General features: G+C 38.1%; 1 protein-coding gene across 4 annotated transcripts in view; it reads right to left on the bottom strand.

Moving 5' to 3' along the window:
* Positions 1-20,892, bottom strand: part of CDK17 (cyclin dependent kinase 17) — a 90,593-nt gene extending 69,701 nt beyond the window's left edge. The window contains exon 1 of one of the 4 annotated variants that reach the window (XM_069000489.1): positions 20,776-20,892. The gene's annotated coding sequence lies outside the window, so the exon portion shown is untranslated. Of the gene's footprint in view, positions 1-15,043; positions 15,120-16,876; positions 16,895-20,775 lie in introns of those variants that run through there. The other 3 variants (XM_069000499.1, XM_069000495.1, XM_069000491.1) reach the window with 3 other exon arrangements.
* Positions 20,893-21,429: the final 537 nt, after the last annotated feature.

Genomic DNA, 21,429 nt, shown 5'->3' on the forward strand with positions numbered 1-21,429 from the left:
TCAATACTACAAAAACACACCCATTTTTCCTGACAATTTTGAGGACTGCTAACCTAGCTACAAATTCAGCTACTAGCCTGACATCAAAGCATAAAATATGAATGATCTTTTAGAATCCATTTTTTCCATCTTTTCCCCCATTATCTAATTTATTATTATTTTACCTTTTTTTAATAGCATCAACAAATATTAAAGCCACATTTAGGTGTACTGAATGGGCCATTCTATGATTCTATGAATAAGAGACCTTAAAATTATCTAGTTCCAACCTCTCTGCCATAGGCAGGGACACCTTTCACTAGACCAGGTTGCTCAAAGCCCATACAGCCTGGCCTCGAACACTTCCAGGAATGGGGCATTCACAGCTGCTCTGGGCAACCTGTTCCAGTGCCTCACCATCCTCTCAATAAATAGATTCATCTCATTATCCCACCTAAACCTTCTCTCAGTTTTAATCCACTCCCTTGTCCTGTTACTGCATGCCCTTGGAAACAGTCTCTCTCCACCTTTCTTGTTGTCTTCCCTCAGGTACTGGAAGGCTGCAATCAGGTCGTCTCAGAGCCTTTCTCTTTTCCAGGCTGAACAATCCCAGTTCTCTCAGCCTTTCCTCCCTCGTAGGAGAGCTGCTCCATCCCTTTGATCACCTCTGTGTCCCTCCTCTGGACTCACTCCAACAAGTCGATGTCCTTCCTGAGCTGCTGACCCCAGAGCTGATGCAGCACTGCAGGTGGGGTCTCACCAGAGCACAGCAGAGGGACAGAATCTCCCTGGCCCTGCTGGCCACGCTGCTTTGGATGCAGCCCAGGACACAGCTGAAGTTCACATCTTGCTATTCTAACAATGGAAGAAAGTAAATGGATTTTACAGCTACTCCTAGTCTGATTCAGATTCCATTATGATGGACACTGCTCAGAAAAGCATTTTCAGACTCTTGAGTATGCCTTAGAGGTAGTGAGTTTTTTCGTGTGTTCATCATTTTCTCTCCTTTTTTTCTTCTTTTAATAAAAACATCAAAAAAGGAAATTGTGAAAGCTCTTGAAAATTGCGTGCAAGTTGAATCTTGCTGTGAAGTAAAAACTACAACAAAAAAACCCAGTGAATAACCCTCCAACCTTCCAAGTAAAATGAGAAAGAATATTGACAATGGATTTAGTCTCTCAGCCCTCCATGATCCCTACAGAAAAATTCTCATGCTTAAGACAGTGTTGTTTTTTAACTGCATGTGTTTACAAGACCATATGAGTGCTTTTACAAAATCCACACCACTAAGCCAGCATCATTTAAAAATACTCTCCTTATGTAAGAGTACTTTAATATGCATTTCTGCTCTTTAGCTTACTCTTCCCTGTGTGTCAAAGCTTATTTCTGATTGCACCAGATAGGCGAGGGATTAAGTTCTCCTGAACTGCTGAAGGTAACCTTTCTGGAAGTAAAGACATAGTTGTAGTCAAATAAGCAAAGCTACAATGAAGACTTGAAACAAAAAGAACAAAATGGTAATCTGTGAGAGGCTTCTATTGAAAGCATCAGAAATTAACTACTCTAATGCTGAAATCTTGAGAAATGTTTTTAGCATTTTTTTTTCCCACTTTTAGCTTTGATTTTAAAAATTCCCACTTTTGTGCTGCTATAAATTTTTATTAGAAATAAAAATAACCAAAATTGCACAATCACAAATGAAAAATTGCCAAAAAATGGGAAGAATTTCACAGATCTATTTTTAGTATTGAGAGATGCTGAGAGAATTACGTAGGAAATCCTACCCTTTTCAGGATACGTAGGAAATACGTAAGAAATCATATCATTTTTCTGAAGTTCCCAAACTTGAATCAAGTAAGTTATTGTAAAAAAGAGCTGAAGAAATTAACAGGGATTATAAGAAGGATATACACAATCAAATCCTTTTGAAAAATAAAGATCACATTTGATTTAATTTTTCTGGTGAAAATCTGTAACTTGCAAATCTAACAAATTGCAATTTAGCAAATCTGAAATATTGAATCAATTTATCAACCATCAAAATATTCAGCCCAAGTGCTGACTCCCAAGAATCAATAATTATCATATACACTGGAAAATCAACAGAAATGTGTTAATATTTCACCTTAACCTTAAAAATATTAGGAGTTTTCTAAATCTAAATATTTACCAAAAATTTTTTTTAAAAAAAGACTACTTTTTCTCCCCTCTCTATTTTTGGTAAGTATTATTTGTCTTTTCCATATAAACTTACATCTAAATCTTGCCACTAGAATGACAATATGAAAGTCAACTAAAGCTAAGTCATTATGCTTGAGGACACTGTTGGCTAGCGAAAAACAAAATAACCAAGCTAACACAAAAATAAAGAAGAAAAAAGACAAAAAAACAATTACCTGGCCTTCCAGATGTGATGGGGGGTGGAAGGGAAAGCTTGGTTTACAGGCAAGAAGTTACAAGCAATTTTCTCATTCAGTAGAATGAAGTGTCAGCAATGCCACACTACCTGTTTTCTAACATAACTCTTACCAGTGATTCAAATGGAGACTGTGACCACTTAAGCTCATAACCACTTCAGCTCATACACTTCCCCGACAGGGATGTTTTAAGCTGTCTACCCCCACTGGAAAAAAATCCTATTAGCATAACAACACTGGAGAGAAAGGAATATCAGAAGGATTGTCAAATATTACTTCCCAGGTAATATTATGATATTGCTTATTTCAGGACTGACAATGGAATACTTTCATTTTAGATTTGAAAACTTGAAATATGATAGCAGGCGATGACAATGCAAAAAAATACACTGTTTTCAAACAAGCTCTTGCTTTGCACAGCTTCAGCAAACATCTCAACTTCAGCATGACATGAACTATTTTTATTCTGTGTATTTAGACTGTATTTTCAAATTGTTGGGGTGACGGGGAAATAAACATTCACTGCCCACTTGCTGTCAGTGAATCACGAAACAGTTTAATTGTTGAAAAAAACGTTGACTCAGTCTCCAAATGCTGAAGTTAAATGGAACATTGAAAAGTGAAAGGTTTTTAACCTGCAGGAAATAAAAAACCTCAAGTCATGGAGGGAGCTGACTGGTAAGACTTCATAAAAAGTTTTATAATATTTTTTGGAACCACTTCCAACAAAAAGCTTCTGTCAGTAGCAATGTGCATACCATTTACTCCATAGCCAGCTCAGGTATCACTGCTGCAGTGACTGCAGTACACAGAGAACATAATAAAAAAGACCGCCCACAAAAATCCACCACAAACTATTTCCCCTCATGCTTTTATTTAAATTGTTGCCACCTATACTACCCTCACAATTATGCTGAGGCACAAATAGAATTATAAGCTTTTACAGTTTAGGATTTTACTGAGTTTTTAAAGTGCCTTAGCCTCTTGCAATGAAGCAACCAAGGTATCAGGTGCTTCAGAACTGCAGGTAGCTTTCTATTCTGCCTTAATCAAATATGTAACATCAATACATGGAAGTATCCTCTGCCCAGCAACATCAGTGTTGCCCAGCCCCCTAAAGATAGCACTATCAAGAATAGAGTAATTTTCTCACCTAAAGAAAGAACTGCTGTCTTACAGAATCAGTGATTAATCTGGCCTATCTATTCTCACATTTATTTTGATTTTACCTTCTATCACTCTAATTTTCTCTTTTTTCCTCGGTGTAGGAGGAAATCCTACCCTCTGCTGACAAAAGAGATGGTAGGATGTAGCCATTACTCATGAACTAACAAAACAAGCTCCTCATTATAAAGCAAGAATTTAAGAGAACCTCACTAAGGAGAAATATACACACTTTGCTTTAGTGGCAGCAGGGATGAAAATACATTTTGGACTCCCCATGAGCTGTAACTACATTGTCGACGATGCCTCTGCCATCATACATCTCACATGCTGGAAATCTGGATAAGAAAGCACAAATGCTGCACGTGTATTCAGAGCATGCTTCCGAGACATGCACCAATTAGTTCCTTCCCTTCTGTTTCCTATCACTTGAATAAAAACATTGGGAAAGATCCAAATAATGACATTTTGACAGCATAAAAGCAAAGACAGTCAAACATTACCAAAGCAAATCTGAAACAAACCAAGCATAGAGGGACCTCTTTTCCCAACACCTAATTCCCCATTATATGCTTCCATGAACTGTAATCAGGTCCTTATAACAAAGACAATATGATTCCCACATGCAACATAAATTCTGTAGGTGCAGATCAACTGCCTTCCCAAGAATTAATCTGTACCTGTAACAAGCTTGAAGAACTTCATTAAGTATGAGAGACTAAGAAAAAAATACTGAACCTGCAAACATAACTATAGGCAGCTTGCAGATCTCAGATGCGTGTAGAGGGCAGCATGCATGCAGATACATTTATACTGCACCTGAAAAAGCAGTGCCCAAAAAGCAACTTCCCCCTTCAACAAGAAACAATTAACATAGTCACATAGTTAACTTCTGAGATAAAGTAACTAAACATACAACTAACTACCGGATAACCTGCTAGAAAAAGCTCTAAACTTCGAATTCAAACCAATTAAAATTAGCTACTTGTGTCAAATTAGACATCAGAGAAAAAAAAATGGCAGAGTTCACATGCTGAATGTCAGTGACACACACAGAGTCAGGATGCCCTAGGAGTAAGACTGACTGATCTAGATGAGCTGCCCTTTTTCCCACATCCATCGTCCACATTCTTGATCACTCTAACAAGACTTCAAAATAAAAACCGATACAATTCTATTAAAGATTCTCCCCTCTACAGGGTTAATACAATTACCATTGATTTGGTTTGGAATTTATATTTATAGTTAAATTTGCATTTTAAACATTCAAATCTGATTTACAAAGCAAAGAAGGGTTGGGACCAACTCTTTTAAAGCCTGTTCTTGCTACACATACTCTCTGCATGCTGTGGAAACCTATACATAAACCAGGTATCCTGCTCCATTCCACACTAGATTAGCTCTTGCTTACTATTGAAACATGACAGAGTTATAAACAAGTACAGAAGTCAAGCAGAAAATACTTTTAGTTGATTAGAAATTCTAATATAAAGAAAATTAACCTTACAGATGCTCATGAGTATCCCAGCAAGATGATGTAAAATATCAAAATGCAGTAGTAAACTTTCATTTGGTAGAAGACTTATGAGATAAAAATCCCCAATCCAAAGATTAGTAAATTAAGCTACATACATGTGGCATCCTGATGCAGTTAGTATATACAGACTAAGTAAATTTTAAAAGCCAAATCTGAGGATTTATAAACACTTGAAATATCTTGTATCAACTCTTTGAAATAAATGTTACTACATTTTCTTCACAGGAATACAGAGCAAATTGAACATAAAAAAAAAAAAAAAAAGGGTGGCAAGAACCGAAACAGATACTTCCTGTCATAATTACTAGCAAGACATCTAAAGGTAAACTTTCCATTCGCAGGTGTAACAAACAAGTCCAGTTGTAAATACCATGCTGAACCCCTTGTACTCAAACACTGAGTCTTCAGAATAAAATAAAAGCAAGAATAGGGACCAAAGTCTGATACTATCAAAACAGTATTACTCTATCTACAGCTCAACAAACTTCTGAAGCTTAATTTCTTGTGCAGTTCATGCTTTGCAAACCACCAGCAAAAATTTTCATTGAACATATTTCCTTAAGACAGCACAGCAAGCCCAAAACCACTTGTTTTGATATGACTTAAGGGATCGACATTATTTGTTTCACAATTTATTATGGTAACTGAGAAATGGTTCAAAACAGTTTAATTATGTATTATACTAGCTGACATTTATTAAAACAAGATGAGGCTATGCATGAGGTGTAAGGGTAGAATAAATGTTTCTTTTTAATTAGGCTTGTAATGAACAGGTTTCACGGGATCACTTCATTTATGACCAAAGTATCCTCTATGAGAATTACCTAATTTAATCACCAAGTCAGCTAAAAGACCTAAGGACCTCCCTTTGTTTTGCAGTACACTACATGCACTTTGCAGAGCATCTTGGAGGACAAATCAAAAATGTGCCGTTTTTTGGAATGTGCAGGTCTGATGAACAGCAGTCTGACACATTAATGCTTAGGTCAATGAGCATATACAAGAAAGAGCTTCGCAGCAAATAACTCATGTAACAAAATGAGATGACAAACATGAACTCTTCTAAATGCCATTAAATAACGTTCCCACTCAGAGAGAAAATCACAGCGTATTTACCACCCTGTGTGCTATCCCCCTACCATGGGAGTCCTCTGAAGTCAGCAGGGAAGGAAGTCTGTCCTGGAGCATCAGGTGATGGAACAGGCCATCTTTCTACTGCACCCTTACAACCATCACATTGATGGAAAACACAATATAGGGACTAGGCTAAAGCAAGCTATTTTCAACGTCAGGCAGAGTGCAGCAGAGGAAAAAAAGAATTTACTCAAGTTGGTTCAGCTTCAGAACAGTCTTTTACTAACAAACAAACACATGCACACCCCTATCCAGATTTTGTATATAAAGACATTTACCACCATTACTAGAGCAGGCTTAGAATCAGTTTTTGTGCTGTATCTGTAGAATAGCTGGGGCTAACACCAGGTAGTGTTCCTAGAGTTCAATCCTCAGTTCAAGAACAGTTTTTATAGTACCACAGCAATGTTTTTGTTTGTGCCTCACATTACAGCATTATGAACTAAACCCAGAAGTCACAGTAACACAGATTTGCTACCTTTTCTACGGACAGGTAGAGTTAACTAAGAAAGCATTTAATCACAGTGGGACCCCTTCCACATTGGTACATAACCTAGTCAGTAAAGACATTTGGAGGTGATAGCAAATACATATTTACTTCAAAGGTTTTCTACACTTAAACCACAACTTTTTTTTATCCTTAAGTATAGCTCCAAATAGATGAATACCCTGCAAATGAAGGTTCATTCTCCTGCAGCTCACACTATTCTCAACCTAGCCTCTTTCCTAGAGATCTCTTTACATTGGTACCAACATTAAGTTTTAACTGAGTGTATGTCTGCCAGCTAGGAAGATGAAATTAGCAAGTTAGTGAGAATTCACACAGGAACAAGAACTCAAGAATTTACCTGACATCACTAGTTGAAAAAAAAATCATTAAAGCAACCATTTAAGGCGCTCTTCTGAGTTTTAAAGTAGCAAGCTAGTTTTATAATTAAAGAATACACCTACCAGAGGTACCAGAAGGGAAGCCAGAGTGGCCACATAACCCCCATGGCACAGCCAGGCTATGAGGAGCCTGGTCCCCACCATGCCCTGACCCAGACTCATACCTTCCAGGACAGAAATGTCACTCCCACATACCTGTATTTCTAGAGAGGCACGACCTCTTGTGAATAAGACTCAAATTTTGGTTTTAATGTTGATCCGATTGTAAAAATAAAAACACCTAGAAGACATTGCTATTTTCTTAAACAATTCTAAATTAAGGTGCATCATTTTGTTTAACAGTACATGACATGCTACAGATCAGGTTAATTTCTGCATTGTACACCATTTCATACAAAGAAAGTTCACTTCCCCCTTTAAAATACACAATTAACTTTGAGTAACTACCAAAAGCTGTTTAAGAGCAACTTTCTCTTTAACTCAACTAGATGATTAATACTGCTGCTTTGAGATTGGATATCTAAATTTGTGACATCAATTTCTTTCAGAAAAGAATGGTATTTTTAATTTATTTAGTGCTTGTATTAAACTCCTACTTTAGCATGACAAAGACTTTGGTATTCTTTATCTGCACAGTGGGTAATTTCAAAAAGTGGTCCATGCAGCTGAGAATGTAAACATGGAGATATTGCTAATGACAGCATTTAGGTCTTAAGAGAATTCATTTACTCTCTCAAGTGCTGCTAGACAATTCTGTGTAATGAGCAGTAAAAATACTGAATGAAGTATTTATGATTTACACAGTATAAATCATATTCCGATATGCCAGACATGCATTTATAACATGCCCAACATGCATTAACTAATCATGAAGTGTGCAACAAAAGTAACTGCAGAAACTGCTTACAGAACATGCACTTGCATGTGTGAAGAATATGTGGTTGCCTTTCTTTACATCTCATTTGCTAGATACAAATTTCACCCAGGCATAAGACTGCAATTTTAAACCTCTTCCTCTCAAAATACACAAAAAGTTTCACTAAGGAAATACCTGAAACTTTCATTGCACCTTTCAAGTAAGACCACTTTCAAATACATCGTAAGTAGGATTTTCAATAGTCCAAAATCTAAAAATAGGTCACATTTATTAGAGTTACTTTCAGACTCCATAAGCAAAGCATACAAAGGCCTACTAATGCTTACTATAATGCTGAATACTTTTGGTTTTCTACAAGGTCAGAATTTCTATCCATCTGCATTTCTTCTTTCTATTGATTTAATTAATGTTTAATCTATGTCGTATTTCCTCCTTTTTCTTATTTGAATTTATGCGTTAGATAGCACACCATTTTAAAAACAAAATTCAACATAAAACTCCCCTTCAATGTAATAGATGGACTGTCCCTCAGTAGTGTTTTGAAATGACACAGAACTAAGTAATTCTACAGGGCAATCTTGTACTGTTTTCACACATAGCTTTCCCTGATCAGAAGCTGCAAGTTTCCATCTTTATTACAACAGTACAAATTCTTACAGCTAATCTCATGGAATTATTTAAATAAATAATTTTCTGCACAACATATGTAGCAAAACCCAGAAAAGAGTAAGAAAAACCTGGGCTGAGATAAAGACTCTATAATTCACTTTGCCTCTCAAGGATTTTGGATGCTTGAAGTAACATCAAAACCATCAGATCTGTGATCAACATGGCAGATAAAAAAATTCAGAGGGCTCTTCAAAATTCTAAAATTAAAAATCTAAATTTCACATTCAAATATTAGTCATTTCCAGTAGCAGCCAAATTCTAAAAAAGACAAGGACAAAAAACCCGGTAAGTTGCAAAGGTTTAGTTATATAAAAACCTCCAATTACTATATAGTATGCCCCTACTGATGAAACACAGCACTTCCTAAGATACAGACAGACAAAAAAAGGTAGCAGAACTGATAAGGAGAAAATCTGCTTTTCGCCTTTCGGCATTTTAAGCCTTATTAATGGAATTCCCAATATCTAACTTTCATATCCTTAAAGCTTCAAGGCACTGAAAAAAGAGAACTGGTACAAGGCATTTTATAACCTAATCTTGAGCCCAGCATTCCATTCGTGGGTAGAGATGCAGAAGTGAGCAGTGTTCTACTAAAGGGCCGGTCAACCAAAAATTGTGCCAGAACCCTGGATAAGATTCAACCAATATCAGTGTAAGACAATGCATTAGCACACATGAACCATTTCTTAGCGTCAATTCAATCTCTTCTGTCATAAAACTTTTGATGCTGCAGAGCATGGGTTTGACATCAATCAACATCATTCAGTAATCACCTCTAGCTTCTCTACAACATTGTATTATTCAATCTACAGTGTTTCATGACAGTAATCTAAAAAAAAGAGAAGAAAAAAGAATACCTGGATACATCCCTATAGCCTACTAGAGTTCAAAACATTTAATTATTCTTAGAAGAGATAATCAGCATGTATCATGAATAATACGGTACACATGAGCTCTCAAAGAAAACTTGCATTACAAGGATCTGAGAGCAGATGTACTTGTGTTTCACTAGATAAACATCAATGTCTGACTTTTTAGATCAAAACACTGTTGATATTTGCACAGATAGCAGAGCCCTAAGACAACCCCTAGGTCGTCTTCTGGCTTAAAATCAAAAAAACCCCAAACCAGACCAGCAAACAAAAAAAAAAAAAAAACACAAACAAACACCAAAAGTTAAACAAAACCTAAAAAAACCAAGAAACAACACCCCAGCAGATTCCCAGTATTTCACATGAACACACTCCAGTAATACCCAATTCTGGATGAGTGCACAGAACACCATGCCCTACCTAAAAAGCTCTCTTTTGGTCCTGGTTATGCACTCCTTCCCCCATTTCTGACACCTGTCCCCTTTGCTACCCAACAAAACCACTGCTAAACCTAGGGTTTGTTTCAAAAATACAACAGAGCCACTCATCCAAAGATGGGAAAGGGACATTACTAAAAATAAAAATGTATTTCTATGCTGTGAAACAGTGCAGCTTTTCTGTATTTCAGACTGCTTAATCAGAAAGCTTCCCAGAATTTCTAATAAAGAGCCATGATAAATCAATCCAACTGGAATAATATTACTATCTAGCAGAAAAAGCAAGGCTTGTGCACACTGTGGAAGGAGCTTTGACAGGAGTTAAACAAAATGAAAAGACTATCATATATGTCTCCCCCTTCTGCACGAAACAGAACATGTTTTTCTTCCAAAGCCTTTTATGATCATAGAGAGGCAAACATTTATAAACTAGAACATAGCACAACACAGCAAAATACCACAAAAAACATTGGAAGAATATTAACATACATAATTTTCTTTATCCCTCTTAAACCTTTGAATACAAGAGAAAAAAAAAATCTATTATGTCACCAGGATCCACTAACAGTTAAATGTATTACCTTTGGGGTGTGGCTCTTCTCATAGAAGTGACTATACAGAAAAGGAATTTTCTCTGTCAACAATTTTGCTTCCTGTGCTTTATCAGACGTTTGAGGCTTTTTTCCTCCTTCAGTGACAAAGACCTTTGTGGGGGTTTTTAAAACAGCTTGCTACTGGAAGCCCTGCATATCAAATATAGTCAAGAGAAAACATTCCCTCGATGACAGTTAATGGGGCTGTTTTCCAAGTCTGTGTTTCAGATCTGGCTGGAAGCAGTGAGGTTACATATTATGTTAGTTCTGTATGACATATGACTGGAAGAGGCCCCGTGCAATTAACTACACTGAGACATAAAGCATTAATGTACATTAAATAATCCAGGTTAAATTCACTTACATTGGTATAAACAGAACAAGAGCAAGATAACATCTAGCCATAGAAAAAGGAAAAGCTAGGCCATTCTGTTTGTATAAAGGTGGCTTAGCAGTATTTTATAGATACATTATCTTTGCTTTACCTTCATTTTTTTCTTAGAAATATTTACCAGAATCTATGCCACTAGGTTTTCAGACACTGTCAGGGTATTATTTCTATTAATGAGTCTCTGCAGACAACCCCACTAAGGCTGATTTTCAAAACATCCTCAGCACCTATACCCTTAAGATCAGTATCTTAAAGAAGCCTCAAGTTAAATAACCAAAAATTTACATAATCCATTCCTACATACTTCTTTAGCTAGTGATACCCTACTTTTCATGAGAACTGGCCAATGTCACCACACAAAACCTGTTGCGGTTCTATTTTAAAAAAGGTTCAACAAGTTATCCAAACTAGCATAGAAATTGGCAAATAACGTCAACCAACCCATGGAAATAATTCTCTATAAATAGAAGGAAGATTCCACATCCTATCTTCCAAGTAAAAACAAACAACAAACTCTGAACTAAGATACAATTTCAGTTACCAAAAGCACATATGACAATCCAATCATGTGAAGATGTAAATTTACCATTAACTTAATGCAGTATAGCATCATTAAAAAGTCAAGAATGAACATCAACTGCAGGTGTAACATATGCTCAAATCTTCCCTTATTTTATCACAGAGCACATATATTCAAAGAATAAGATTCTCCTACTACAAAAAACCAGATCACTTTTATTTGTCCTTCCAATCCTAGCTTCTGAAATTGCCAGAAGACATAACATGAACACAGTTCATTCAAGAACCTATTTCGATATTAAAATATACTATCAGTACTACTCACATGACTAGAATTTTAATTCATGCTAAGCACTTGCAAGCAAGAGTGATGAATAAAGAAAAATCTGCATGTTTTATTGCTTACATATTAAAAGACCTAAAAGCATAAATGGGGGAGGTGGAAGGGGGCGTGAATTGACACACTTCATCTTTAGGCACCTGAGGCACTTAAGGGAAAGTTTCATGCCAGTGCTGGAGACATTACAGTTTCCCACCACCAGTAAGAAAATGCTTGGCACCATCCCCCAGCCAGTCTCTCTCTTTCTTCTTCACCATCAACTTTGTAATGCAGACAGGTGTGGAAACCTCTTCAGTTTACTGATGCAACAGAAATTATTCTGAAATAAGCACTTAATTCAACACAAACTGTAATGCTGTAATACAAAAACAATGGTTCTTATGGGCTCCCTCCAAGGTAAACGTGGAAAGAAAGACAGCTCTGTAATAAGATCTTTGGATTACCCTCTGAATCTGTTTCTTTCTACTGATTACAGAGATATGCATTAAAAAAAAGGCACAGTGCACACCCGTCAATCTGGCATAATTCATACTTTAGATGCAAATAACTTATTTACTGAAAAAAAATTTAGATTTTATCTACCCACTGTTAGAAACAGATGATTAAGAAGAATATAGGTATTTTGGTAAGGTGCAGCTACAGGTCAAAATGATCACTAGCTGTCCATTCATGCCCAAATTAATTTTTAACAGTGGCAAACAACTAATGACTTAAATCCTTCAACTAATGTCTATCTCTTCCACTACCAGAAATATTCCCAAACACCAGGAAGCCAAAACTCCTATTATGTAAGACCACCAAGAAAAAAAAAGGAAAAAAAAAAAAAAGCCCCTTTTAAAGGAAGTAGATTCAGAACACTTAATTAACAGCACATTGTGTTTTATACACAAAACCATACTCAAACACCTTTTAAAATACAGTGATTAAGCTTACTACCAAAGCATATCAAATCCATATCTTCAGAACTCATAATCTACTTTGTATTGCTTCAAAAATACTAGAATTGCATAATTCAAGAAGAAAGGCATACACCTACTGAACAAACTAATTACTATACACCATTCTGTTGTTTCTCCTCAGCTCAGAAGGGAAAATGAAAAAAAGAAAAAAAAGACTGTACTTAATAGCCAAAGGCCACCTTTTGACTAAATACATTTTAAAGCTATTTCTTGTCTTATTGATCAATCATTTTTGGTTTTGAGAATTATACTGAGATGTATCAAAAACAAGCCTCCAAAAACATTTAGGTTAAGTGTATTCCCTGATAAACAACCCAGAATTACCAGCAGCAGGTTTAAAAATACTGTGACTTGTGCAAATGGGAACACTGTTAAGCTGTTTATCTTGTTTAATCCTGAAGGTAAATAACATAAGCTTCAAAATAATTTGCTTCTTTGCCATAACCTACTGAATCTTATCAAAAAAGGTAATGAAACATGATGAAAAACCTTAAATTTTTGCAATTGCCTCTGGAATTCCTTTACCTATGTATTGTACAGGTCATTATTCTCAAGAACACTGAGTGTGAATTTCAGGGATTTAAATTCAAACTGTGGCTTCAGTGATGCCAATGATCTCGTCTCTCTAGAGGTGATCAATTCTTCAGAAACAAACAAGGACCCTGCACCACTCCACTACTAGGCCCCTTTAAAATATGAGCACTATAGTTATGAAGTCATTTTTTTATTGTTGCATCTTCCAAATATTTTCAAACTCCTAGTGTAGCTTATTTTCAGCTTATTTAGTTCAGTGTTTAAATATTATTTACTAGGGAAAAAAAAGTATTTTTAGTTTTCTTAGATGTCTGTCTTCCAACACTGATTTCCACACCAAAAATCCTATTTCAATTCGTAACTCTCACCTCAAACATGTACCCATATTAAAAATTAAGAATATATTTTATAAGATATAGCAGTAATTTTTTCCACACTGTCCTTTCTTAGCCAGTACCAAACTAAGTTTTTGAGCTGCTGTTTTACACTTCATTTTTAAAAGACTTTAATACAGCACATATGATTGATATATTTAGCAGCTGAGCACCTCTTTTCCTCTCTACACAGGAAGTTTCCCCTCCCATCTGCTCTGGATATTTAAAAAAATAAATAATTACAAACTGCTGTTTTTCCATTGATACTGCAGAAAGTGACTATTATTTACCTGTAAACACGAAAGTAAAGCTGAACTCAAACACGCAATGTAACCTGCACCAGTTCCCTGACAGAAGCATAGGACACCTGCTGGTACAAAGGCAGGAGTGTGGGGATGAGAGTGGCAGCCAGCAAAGGTGAAAATCACCGTGGCTTTGAGTGATAGCACCAGAGTTATGCCAGGTTGAACTTCTGTGGTGCAACTAAGTTATTCACAGGCAGCAGCAGCTCAAGCTTAGTCTCCCATAGTCATATAGGAAGTCTTTAAATTTGTATTTGGGTTTCAGAGCAAACATAAATAAGGTGAATTATGAAATAGTTTCACGCTTTACAAGGAGACGCTTGAACCATTTAGTACGATATTTATGACATAGCTTTAAGACTGAATAGCAGCTAAGCAGGCAACAGGCCTCCTGCACATGTAGATACTCTACTGCTGTTTATGACAACCACATGCCAACAAAGAGAGAAAGGACAGAGGAAGCTGCACTGGCAATAAACTAACAACAGACTGAAAAAATGACTTTTCATTTTCCCCAGTTAAATGTATATACAGACTTCTTTTTTGGCCTACACAGAATATTTATGAACTCTACATTGAGAAACTCAACTTCATTTCAACATATACAGAAAACTGATAGAAATATAAAATGTAATCTATTATTTCATAACTGTTTTTCCTCTTCTTGTGTACCACGAATTACATTATTGGTTACTATATCTTCAAAATAAAAGCTCTACCTAAACCCTACATACTGAATGCAGATCAACACTTAGTATCTGTTCTGTATTATACATGAGAAACCATGCCAAACCTTCACAAAATAAATACCCAACTAAAAACTAATATTAATAGCTGCATATATTTGATATAGTTACCAAATATAACTAATTTATTTTAAAAGTTAATACACTGTATTCAATCTTTTAAAGCCTGATATAAAATACTACATAAAGTAAACAAACAGGAAGCTGCCATTTTTTCCAAGCATCCACCCTGCGCTAATGACTCATTCTTCAGTATCTATTGTTTTCCCAATTTTCTGGAGCTACAGAAATAATGAGCAATTTTCACTGACTTTCACTTCATTAGTGGCAATGCCCAACAGCTGACACTGAGCAGGTTTCCCAGGGCTCCTCCAGGAACGTACTTTGATGATGAGGAGCCCTCATCACACACAGTTATGTAACGGCAACTATTTATAGTTAACCACTTGATTCACATTATCCACTGGGTTTTAAACCATTTCATATGTTGACACTTGATCTACCATTTTAGTTCCATAATCAAAACGCCACGTAAGAACCAAATAAAAAATGTCAGTGACGCCTGTCTGCAATATCAACAACATACCACACGAAGTATTTAATCTTATCAAGAGAACCAGACGCTAATTTCACAAGATTGGTCCTCTATAAATACATGCTGAGCAACAGTTGTTTTCTTTGCTTAATCTCCCGCGCTGCCAATATCCATTACTATGCATATAACTAACTTCTAAAATCACTGAAAGAAACCTTAGTTGTGCTGAAATTACATAATTTCTCAGTGTTCTGAGACATACCAAGATATATGACCAGCATTTCCACTCCAGAAACTGCCCTTGTACAATTCCTACCACACAACTTCAGTGACAGCTGTTTAACACCTTCAGGTTCTCTTAGGAAATGCCTCAGAACCACATATGACTATCAGCTGGTTTACTTTAGAATATAACACTAGTTCATGAACATCAACCTATTCTAAGAACATCAAATGATAACATTTTCATTAGCTTTTCTAACTGTCTAATGGCTTTGTTAGAATTCAATTTCATCCTAAAATACACCTAATTGTAATAGCTGGTGACAGCATGGGCTTTCCTCATCACAGCCTTTAGCCTCTCTTATAAACTTTATCAATTGATCTCAATGTCAATTTCTTTACATTTCTGTAAACTGGCTTCTTCACATTTTTGCAAACTAAGCTACAGACCATTGTAACTTTTTAATCCAAACAGCTTTCTCTCAATTACAGGATAACAGTATTGCTGATGACTAATATTCTTTGATAATTCTCAGTAACCCGTATTTTGCAAAGATATTTATTTCAGTGAACACCAATTAACTGTAAACCTCACAAAATCTTAACTTTAATGACTGCTGTATAAAGACCCCTTGCACATACCTGAATAACATCCAAACAAAGATACTTCCAGATCAGTAAGATAAGAACAGAAGGTCAGAAATACTTGGGAAAAGACATTTCTGAAAGACTATACAGGTTATGACAGTTGACTATGATATTACTGTCTCAGTGCAGCTACATGCCTGCAAAATGCTCTAATCCACCAAGCAAAGAAGAGATCATGATTCTGACAACTTTAATACAAATTGAAAGCATCCAAGCATCCTTAGCAAAGCCGACAAAATGCAGATGTTGAAAATCAGAGACCATCGTGCAACTCTACCAAACCTTTGAAAACAACAGCAGTCAGAGAAAGGAGTATAATTAGGAGGTATAGAAAATAATTAAATGCAATATGATTAGAGGGCACAGAGTAACATTCACTTACGCAATATACCTAAGAAGTTCAACCTAAAATCAAAGATAGGCAAGAACTGTGGCTAGGAGTGCAACTGAAAGACACGCCATTTCTTTGTTTTGGTATAATAACACAGCCCTGATCACCATAAAATATGCAAAACTAGTTGTTCCAGAGAATATAAATAAAAAAGGAAACCAAAAAGGTCATAATCAAAACATAAGATAAAACTGTCCTTCAGCTTACAGCATTTTCAAGGTATTACTGAAATAAGCAAGCAGAAAATTGTCCTGAAATTCAGAGAAGCCTTTGAGTGTTTAGTTAAAAATGTTAAAAAGTTGGTACTTTTCTGTCTTCTTAAAGTCATTTTGCCTAATTCTGTCTTACCATGTGAAAAATTAAAACGCAACTCGACAGCTGCTTCTTCTGGTGCTGCATTGACAATGCTGCTCTATCACATTTCCTTTTTCTCCAACATTCGTGCTTATGCACAGCACCCCTGATAAACTGATGTTTCCTAGTGAATGAAATTTCCAATCCTTTAAAAGCAAGCACTACACCATAAAAGCCCAAATATGCCAGTAAAGCACTGTTACAACGATTTCCAGTATCAATTTGTCTATTGTATTTTATAATACAGGTATAGGGTATAATGATTTCCAAGGATGTGGCTAAAGCCTTACTATCCAAGGATGGATGTATCAAAAGCTGATCCAATGCAAATTACCTGATTTATGCACCCATTATGGTCATTGTTTTCCACATAAAGGGATCACAGAACTAAAGAACTCTTTTTTTTTTTCTTTCCCAATGTTCTTCTGCTCCAAGTTGACAAATCAGCTCAAGTACCAGTCTTGTTTATTCCTTGTGACTATCAGTGGTTTACACTGCTGTTTGTAAATGTTCTAATTAGCCAGTTCTACTAAACTCTGGAGTTGACATCACTGCCAAAAGAAGTTCAGGAAACCAACAACTCTGGAAGAATTGCCAATCCATCAAGTTAGTTAAGAATGAGTATACATAAATCTGTATTCAATACAGAATTATAAAAAGTCATTTGTCCAAACAAGCATTAACTTTGATTCTTCAGATAAAAGTTGTCAAAAGCGCATCATGACTCTTCACAAAATAAACAGAAAAAAACCCCATCCCACAGCATTAGAGTGCATTTCTGGACAAAGCCCTGAAAACCATTACTAGGATCCCAAAGGAATGAATAAACATGATAGAAAATATTCAAAGTTTAAAAGCCCCCTAGGCCTAGACTTACTTTTAAAAACCAAATTATTGTCTAGTGATCAAAAGATGTAAATATAAAATGCTTTTACCTCTATCATCCAAGTTGCTATATCACTATGTGGAATGGCACCAAAAAAAAAAAATCCCACTTCTTACACTCAGAAGGAAAAAGCCATTGCTATGATTATGTGCACTGCAGAATAAGGCAGTGATTGCTAACAATAGAGTGGTTTAGTTTGTTTTTTAGATGTGAACCATAACTGTTGAGTAAACATTCGGCATTTTAATAGCCTTTTTACATGCTAAACTTGTAGTGTATTATATAAAACTCTGAGCTGCCACTGATTACGATGGTATCCAGCTGCCTCAATAGCTATACAAGGCTTGCTGCAGAAATAAAGAGTAACCATTAGAAATCATCCAGCTAACAAGATACCCATAACTTAAGAACTGTAAGCAACATTTAGAGAGTTTACGCTAGAAAAGCTTTATCATTATTGAGCTTGATTTTTAGACATGATCTTGTCCATTTTCACATTATAGCATATAATGCATTCAATAAACACACAACTACTATATACAACTTTTTAAAATACAGCTCATTAGCTTTCTTGGACAAAAAATAGAAGCTGATTGGTACATGGAATATCAACAGCTTCTACTAAATGAAAAGAGGGTCAAGAGAAAACTCACTGAAAGATTTTAATGTAGACTGTTGACTGAATCAGATGTCAACAAAGCCCTTCCCAACTGCACTTTTTAGGTGCAATTACTCAAATATACTGCTGGACAGAAACTTATTAAGATGAGCAAAACATTCTTTTTTTTTCCTAGCAGCAGGTAGTCATTTAAGAAATTAGAAGGTTTTGTATGTTACTAGGCCATTCAAAAAATTCTGCACAGTTTTACTGTAAGAGCTCCACATCATAACAGTAACACATGCAGACTTAGCATCTTAACATCCCTGTCATAAGCTACTCCATATTTACACACTGCAGTGTCAGAAACTGAAGCCAGAGCCATTCAGGGGAAATACACAGCCGTGACCTGTTTCTCAATCTAAATTATATTTGCAATTATAAATTAAGTATTTCACTATACGCTAGTGGCATTTTACATATTAAAAAGATTAATTAATACACTATATTCTTAGCCAAGCTTAAAATAAATGACTCCCCACATTCAAACTATAATTTGCTTCAGACAACAAGGGCTTTAATTTGCAAACTCTTCAGTATGGATGCAGGCAGAACCCACCTCATGATTTGCATAGAGCTCCATCCTGGGTAAACACAGGGCTACACAGCACAATATGCAAATACAAGGTATGAACCTCATTGTGTTATCCTTCCTAAAGATTTTTGTAAGTCAGACTCATTATTGTCAAAGTAGTATTTAAATAATGCCAGCAAAAGATGCTTTCATCTTTCCAATTTAAGTGGCCCTTTTAATGCCAAGTTAACATTATAATGGCTTATCTATGTTGGAGAAGTAAATTCAGTTTGTTCTTTCAAGCACCAACAATTTTTAAGGAAAATTTCACCATGTATTCAAGCATGTGATTTTATGTTTTCATATCAGTTACTTCTACATTAATTATTCAAAACAAGCCTCTCTCATGTCACTTACTGAAGTGCAGATGTAAATAACAAGAGCTGTGTGTGAATACAGAGAATTCTTATAACAAAGCAATATGGCAATTTCTTTAACATCTTAAGCACCTAAAATACCAGATCACCTACTGCCTTTTTTTCTCATTTCTAGTAAGAAAAACAAATCTGAATCTGGTACTAAGTCTAATTTCATAAATGTTTTCTTCTGCCCTGCATCTTCCCAGTATTTAACCTTTGGTGATACAGTTTCCAGTTCAATTAATACAATTAAAAAAGAAGTGTGGGGGGGAGAGAAGTAATGGAAGAACATCAAACCAGGCTTGCTCTCATATCTATACCGTGATACCTACAAGAATGTTGCTACTGATCTTCTGTTAAACTACAGAAGAATAGAAATTATTCGCAAAAATTTAAAGACGAAATGAATGCTTTTTAAATCACTGAGTTTGGATTATAAGTCAGGCCCGCTTTGCTCATAACGCCCACAACACTGTTAACAACCATTAGCAAAGTGCCAAGGACAGCAATGAGTTTAAAACAACTACAGCCAGCTACCAAAATTGTTGCAGGAGAGACAAAGGAGATCAAGGTCAGCATTCTTCTAACACAACAGCTAATCCACTCCTATGAACATGGTATTGGCACTGGTGGGGCGTAATAAATTTGCAACAAATGTAAAAGATACATGATTTCACCTGGTTTTCCCCGTCCTTTCAAGAGAACCATTTTGCTCTCACCAGTCTCAAGCCATTACATATCTGAGCAAGGAAGGGGAGGGAGGAGTTCACAGAAGTTCAGGGTCAGACAATGTTCACGTATCCTGTCACCTTCGAACTCAAAAGCTCAGAGCAGAAAAACTCTAATGCCAAGCACTTAAACCTACATATTTTGGGTGTACGTGTGGGGGGAGACCTGCAGTAGGAGCGAATGTGTCATACGTGCGGAGGCTGCGAGGAGAAGAGCTGTCAGGAGAACGCTGCCTCGCTTGAAGAGGAGGAGGCGGTGGGGAAAGGACGGTGACGAACGCAGGATCACCAAAAAATCCGGCAGCGCTCAGGGGCTGCATCCCCGGCTCACCCCTCTGGCCCGGCTTCGCTCGTCTCCGCTCGCAGAGGGCTCAGCCTCCGGGAGCTGCCCCCCAGCCGCCGCGGAGCCGCTCCCAGCCGCCACCGGGCAGCGGAAATCCCCCGCAGCCCGGCCCGCTCCTGCCCGGGGGCGCGGAGAGGTGCTCCCCGCGCCCGGGGCTCCCCGGGCAGCCCCCGGCCCCCTCGCGGGGCTCTCCCCCACGACCACCATCACTTCCCCCCTCCTCCGCGGCCGCGCTGTCACCTCACCCCCCGCGACGTCCCACGCACCGCAGGCCGAGAGCCAACACCCCACCGCGAGCCGGACCCGCACCCCAGGGCCGGGAGACAATGAGCAGCCACAACTCACCAGCAGCGCCGGAGCTTCGCGGGTCCGGGGGCGGTTCCGTTGCCCCTTCTCCTTCCCTTTCTCCTCCGCCTAGGAGCGGTATCCGGCCGCCGGGAGCCGAACCCCCCCCCCTCCCCTCGCAGCCCGAGAGCCTTCGCCGGACCACCGGCCGCGCTCTCTCCCTGAGGAAAGTCACTTTATTCCCCGCTCCAACATGGCTGCTCCCCCCGCCGCCGCCGCAGCAGCAGCTTTCTCCTCGCCGCGGCTCCCCGCCACCGGAGAGCGGCCGCAGGCCGTGCTCGGGAGCCGCCCGGCCGGCCGCTGGCGGTGCCGAGAGCGTCAGCCGAGCCGGGCCGCGGGGGTGTGCGAGGAAGGGGCGAGCTGGGGCGAGCCGAGGCGAGCCGGGCTGGGCTGCGCGTCCCCGCTGCGGGCTGACGCCTCCGCCCGCTCCACTGAGCCAGCCCCGCCGGCTCCGGGCGCAGGAGGGGCCGCGGGGACGCCCGTGCGCCGGCGACACCTGGCGGCCGCGGCCGCCCCGGCTGAGCCGGCGGCTGCGCGAGGAACGGGGGGGTCAGGGCGGAGCGCGGGGAATGCCCCGGGCGGCGGCGCGGGGAGCGGGGGCCGCCGCAGCAGCGCTTTTCTGGGCCGCCCTCCCCGCTGGAGGGGAGCCCGGCC

Source organism: Aphelocoma coerulescens, chromosome 1A (assembly GCF_041296385.1).
Source record: "Aphelocoma coerulescens isolate FSJ_1873_10779 chromosome 1A, UR_Acoe_1.0, whole genome shotgun sequence".
NCBI lineage: Eukaryota > Metazoa > Chordata > Aves > Passeriformes > Corvidae > Aphelocoma > Aphelocoma coerulescens.